Source organism: Hevea brasiliensis, chromosome 7 (assembly GCF_030052815.1).
Source record: "Hevea brasiliensis isolate MT/VB/25A 57/8 chromosome 7, ASM3005281v1, whole genome shotgun sequence".
In the NCBI taxonomy this organism is placed as follows: domain Eukaryota; kingdom Viridiplantae; phylum Streptophyta; class Magnoliopsida; order Malpighiales; family Euphorbiaceae; genus Hevea; species Hevea brasiliensis.
Window position 1 is genome coordinate 26,515,672 of NC_079499.1, and position 6,406 is coordinate 26,522,077.

Genomic DNA, 6,406 nt, shown 5'->3' on the forward strand with positions numbered 1-6,406 from the left:
GAAACATCGTCTTGGCGATCGTCGCGCGGCATGCAAGACCGTCTTCGGTCGAAATGCGGCCAATCCGGTCACCATTTGGGCCGGGTCTTATGTCAAACACCATCTACATCTCGAGAGCTTTCCATAGACACCAAAAACACCAAAATCCATCAAGCGGTTTGTCCAATTTTTGCCTGGGAAATTTTAGCCCATCTTGACTTTTGGGCTAGATTTCTCACAAACCGTGAACCCCACGAAAAAACCGAGAGTACCAGAGCGCTCCACTAGTTGAGAGCTTTGCGGCAATATAAATTTCAAAATTTTTCGACACCGTTTTTTGATGGGTCCCACGAAACTTCAAAGTGTTTTTTCAAGCATTAAATGAGCTTAGAAAATTTCGAAAAATTTATGTACTAACCCCCGTGTTGTGGGCTTCATGTAGGCATCTTCAATTCGTAGAAATTCGACAGTTGTCTGGGTCTGTGAATTTCCGGCCAGACAGACCGGCTACCGAAAAAGTCTCCGAATTGGATCGAGATTTTGGCTACCCCACCATTGTCAGACGTCCCGAGCGCGTCCCCGAAGTCGGAATCGGCATAGGTAAACCCGAACCTTACTTTTTCGTAATTTTTTAGTACTTAAATGGGATTAAAAATCCATAAAATATTCGTGGTAGCTTAAAAAATTATAATTCTTTTTGCAATAGGCTAGTAATATTGCTACGGACCGCGGGGCAAAGTTTTAAAATTTTTAGAGCTTATTTGGGTAGTTTTTATAAAAAGGATCAATTATAAGGACTAAATTGTAAATTTGCATATTGTGATTGATGACTGTTCGGATGGGCCCAGGAGGGGCTGTGTGATGTGATTGAGTTGTGAGTGTATAATTTGTGAATATAGAAGTGCGTTTTGAGCCCTTTTGCAGGTTGGGTGGGTCCTAGGTATAGGGGAGATTCTGCCGGATATTCGGCACGACTTAGAACGTATTTGGTCTTTTCTTGGTTTGTATTGAGTCAATCGTATTAAATAATTATAATAAAAAATTTTCAGGTGAGCAGGGACAGCCTTCTTCCTCCGCTCAGCCGCCACAGTGACCGCTGTCAAGTCTGTGAGTAAAATATTAATTTTAATTATAATTTCACTATTATTATATATTCAAGCATGCCCATGCATCAGTTATATGTATATATCTATGTAGTTAAACTCTAGGCACATTTTATGTTGCATTCACAACTGTTAAAGTGCCATGGATGTTGTTGTGGTAATTTGGAGCAGTGTGCATGCGTTACCGTGCGTGTGATGTGGTGTTGGCTATGGATAGGACGGATAGTCACAGCTTGAGATCTTTGCTGAGACCTGGTCCTTCGGGGTAGTCACAGCTTGAGTTCTTCGGTGGGGCCCCGATTTAGTTTATTGAGTGAAAGTCCGGCTTGAGTTATTCGCTGGCACAGATTGGATTTAAGAGAGCTGTATAAGGGATCAGCTCCCATATATTATGATTGATATTACTGGGTGTGTGAGTGCTCCAAATTACCTTTTTGCTGTTATGATGTGAAAATATTGCTGATGTTGCATTTCACTCTACAGGGTGCATTAGCTTTAGATAGTTATAGATATTATAGTTAAAATTGATATTTTACTCTCTGAGTCGAACGCTCACTCCTGTTCATTATTTTTCAGGCTACAGGAGGATTTTTGTTGTAGTTAACCTGCTTTTCTCCTTCGCAGGTTGTTTATTAATGTTTGTGTAATTTTATTAACTCCTAGAATTTATGCATGTGTTAAAAATATTTATTTGATTTAGGTCTATAATATAATTATCATGTTGGACCTGTAAATGTATTATTATATGTATGTTGGATGGACTGGATGAGGGAGCTGAGCTCCCATTTATTTTTATGACATTGAGTTTGTGGAGGGTGAGCTGAGCTCCCCAATTGATTATATATTATGTTTACAGGTCGGGTGAGTCAAAAACTCCCTATTGAAAGGTCCACTTTATGGCCGGACTCTGTCTAGTTGAATTCTTAAAATTGGGCCCAAATGGGCCTTAGAGTTGGGTTAAGGAATAGTTAGGCTTACTACGGGCCTTGGGGGCTTTAGGCTAGCCTAGGTCCTAGTGCCGGTCCGGCCCATAGGTTGGGTCGTGACAAATGTGATATCAGAGCTTAGGCTCCAGATTCATAGGGAATAATTGTCCAAAGTATTAGGAAGAGTCTACTAGGAGTCACATGCGAAAAATAGGGTCCACATTCGTTTTGCATTGTCATCTTTGCTTCTAGTTTCTGCTTCATATAATTGTGTGTAATATGAGTGTATAGAGCTGTGTAACATGCTGTTTTGAATGTTGTGGGCTAATGCTGCTGAATTTCAGGAAAACGCGTAGAAGTAGGAGAGCTGCCACTGCACCAGAACCGGATGTGCCTGATGAGGTGTCAGCACAGGATGAGGTGCCTGCCCTGAGGAGGCGGGGTAGGAGGCTTAGAGCTGCTCAAGTAGAAGAGCAGCTGCCACTAGTTCAGGATCAGTCTTTTATGGCACAGGGTCCCATGGACCCAATGGCAGCTACTCTAGCTGGGTTGCAGAGAACCATCGACATGATGGCTTAGTATATGGTCCACCCTCCACAGCAGCAGCAGTCTACCGCACCAAGAGAGGAGCCTTACAAACAGATAATCAATTTCAAGAAGTTGGTGCCTGGTACTTATGATATGTCAGACGATGCATATCGGTTTTTGGATTCCTGCAGATAGGCAAGAACAGAATTGCAGTTGACTGATAGAAGACTTATAGAGTGTATGCAGCATGTAATGGGGCCTATGCCTAGACAATGGATGAATGACTACATATTACCTCGGATGGAGGGTTTGTTGTGGACTCAGTTTATGGAACTGTTTATCAACCGGTTTGTACTAGAAAGTTTCAGAGATCAAAAGCAGTGGGCATTTAAGGCCTTAAGACAGAATGGCAGGTCTGTAGATGAATATGCTATAGAATTTCTAGAATTGAGCAGGTATGCCCCTACAGCAGTAGCTACAGAAACTATGAAGGTGAAGAGGTTCCTAAAGGGGCTTGACAAGAGGTATGCAAACCTGGCCATGATGTCTGATCAGTCTTTTAATGTGGTGGTTGATCGAGCCAGACAGATTGAGATTAGTTATGCTGTAGATGACAGCGGAAGAGCAAAGAAAAACAGAGCAGAGGTTTCTTCAGGTGTTCCCCACATGGGTGCTCCGGATAGTGGTGGCCAGAGTAATTACAGAGGAAGAAGTAGGAACAAGAAGAGTGGTTTTAAACACAAACCTCGAGGGTTCAGACCAGGGTACTGATCCAGCAGTGGTCACAGTTCGAGGTATAGCAGTTCTTGGTCTGGTTCAGGATCCTCCTTGGCACCTTGCGCACAGTGTGGGAGAGGACATTCAGGACTTTGTATGATGGGTTCAGGAGTATGCTTTAGATGTGGCCAACAAGGTCACTTTGCTAGGGAATGCCCCGTGTTCAGTGAGCGACAGATGGGGTCACAGGGTTCTGTTGCAAATGTTCCTCGTCAGTTGTATCTTGGTGCTTCTAGCACGGTAGGCAGTCAGTTCAGTGGCCAATAGGGCCGACGACAAGGGGGACGTGGATTTAGAGGCAGATCAGGAGGTAGAAGTCAGTATCATGGTTCTGCCACTCAGGGTAGGGGTCAAGCTCGGGTTTTCACCCTGATCCACTAGGATGCTCAGGCTTCCAATGCAGTTGTGGCAGGTATTCTTCTAGTCTATTCCTATAAGGCCCGTGTTTTGATAGATTCGGGTGCTACACACTCATTTGTCTCCCCTGTGTTTGCCATGAGATTGCATAGAAACCCTACAACTTTAGAATGTCCTTTGTCTATAGCCACTCCGCTTAGTGACAACATAGATGTAGATATGGTTTTTTCGGGTAGCCCAGTAGTAGTGGATGGAAAGATCCTCCCAGCAGACTTGGTTCCTCTACCAGTAATGGATTTTAATGTAATTTTGGGAATGGATTGGTTGGCAACTCATTATGCCACTTTAGACTGCAGGAACAAAAAGGTGTATTTCCACATACCTGGTGTGGAAGAGTTTAGCTTTGATGGTGATAGGAGAGTGGCTCCATATAATTTGGTGTCAGCAATTAGTGCTAGAAAAATGTTGAGGCGTGGATGTCAAGGGTATTTGGCATTGGTGAGAAATACATCTGTAGAAGGTGTCAACATGGAAAATGTTTCTGTTGTCAGAGAATTCATGGATGTCTTCCCTGAGGAGCTTCCAGGGTTGCCACCAGGAAAGGAAATAGAGTTTTGCATTGATGTTGTTCCGGGTATAAACCCCATATCAATGCCACCTTACAGGATGGCACCAGCAGAATTGAAAGAGTTAAAGGAGAAACTAAAGGGGCTTTTGGACAAGGGTTTCATACGTCCGAGCACTTTACCCTGGGCGCTCCTGTTCTATTTGTGAGAAAGAAAGATGGGTCCTTGAGGTTGTGTATTGACTATAGACAGCTAAACAAGATGACTGTGAAGAACAAGTATCCACTTCCTTGGATCGATGATCTGTTTGATCAGCTCCAATGGGTTAGATTCTTTTCCAAGATAGACCTACGATCAGGCTACCATCAGTTAAGAATCAGGAATGAAGATGTGTCCAAAACGGCATTCAGGACAAGATATGGTCATTATGAGTTCTTGGTGATGTCTTTTGGACTCACTAATGCACCAGCAGCCTTCATGGACTTAATGAACAGGGTGTTCAGGCCATTCTTGGACCGTTTTGTCATCGTATTCACAGATGACATTTTGGTATACTCTTGGACCGAGGAAGAACACGTGTGGCACTTGAGGATGGTGTTGCAGAATTTAAGGGAGTACCAGCTGTATGCCAAATTTTCAAAATGTGAATTTTGGCTAGAAAACATCTCATTCTTGGGACATGTGGTTTCTAGTGAAGGCATTCAAGTAGATCCCAAGAAAATTGAAGCTATAATTGATTGGCTTAGGCCTACAACAGTCATTAAGGTGTGAAGTTTTCTGGGTCTAACTAGTTACTATAGGCATTTTGTGCAGGATTTTTCCAGGATAGCGGCTCCCCTAACTAAGTTAACTCGGAAGAATGTTCCATTCATTTGGACAGATGACTGTGAGGAAAGTTTCCACAAGCTTAAGGAGTGTCTAACCACTGCCTCGGTGTTAACACTACCGATGAGTTGTGAAGGATATACCATGTATTGTGACGCCTCCAGAGTTGGCTTAGGGTGTGTTTTGATGCAGAATGGAAAAGTAGTGGCTTATGCTTCAAGGCAGCTGAAGAGGCATGAGCAGAACTACCCCACCCATGATTTGGAAATGGAGGCTGTAGTCTTTACACTAAAAATCTGGAGACACTACCTGTATGGTGAAGTGTGCGAGATATACACCGACCATAAGAGTTTGAAGTACATCTTCCAATAGAGGGATTTAAACTTGAGACAGAGGAGATGGATGGAGCTTCTGAAGGACTATGATTACACCATCCAGTACCACCCTGGGAAGGCCAATGTAGTAGCAGATATTTTGAGCAGAAAATCTTTTGGCAGTTTGGCGCACATTTCAGTAGAGAAGAGATCGTTGATTCAGGAAGTACATGAGTTGATGGATCAAGGTTTAATCCTAGATCTTTCAGATGAGGGGGTATTGTTGGCTCATTTTTCAGTGAGGCCAGACTTGCGAGACAGAGTTAGAGTTTCCTAGCACAGAGACTAACAATTGATGAAGATTATAGAAAGAGTACAGCAGGGTGAAGGTGGTGAGTTTGGATTTGCCAATGACAGCGCCCTTATGCAAGGTTCTAGGATATGTGTGACTGATGTGAACAATCTCAGAAATGAAATCATGCGATAGGCACACTATACACTGTACAGTGTCCACCTAGGTTCCACAAAAATGTACCATGATGTTAAAGATAGCTATTGGTGGAATGGCATGAAGAGAGACATAGCAGATTTTGTGTCCAAGTGCTTGACTTGTCAGAAGGTAAAGTTTGAACACCAGAGGCCGTCAGGGAAGCTGCAAGAGCTCCCTATCCTAGAATGGAAGTGGGAAATGATTACTATGGATTTTGTGACTGGGTTGCCTCGTACCACAAGAGGATATGATTCGATATGGGTAATTGTAGATCGCCTGACTAAATCAGCTCACTTCTTGCCTATGAAGATGACATATTCTGTTGCACAATACGCCCAGCTCTACATTCGAGAAATAGTCAAATTGCATGGAGTTCCTGCTTCCATAATATCTGACAGAGGGCCCCAGTTCACTTCTCGGTTTTGGAGGAAGTTACAGGAGGCACTTGGCACGCATTTGAACTTTAGTACTGCTTTTCACCCTTAGACAGATGGACAGTCCAAAAGGACAATCCAAACACTGGAAGACATACTTCGCATGA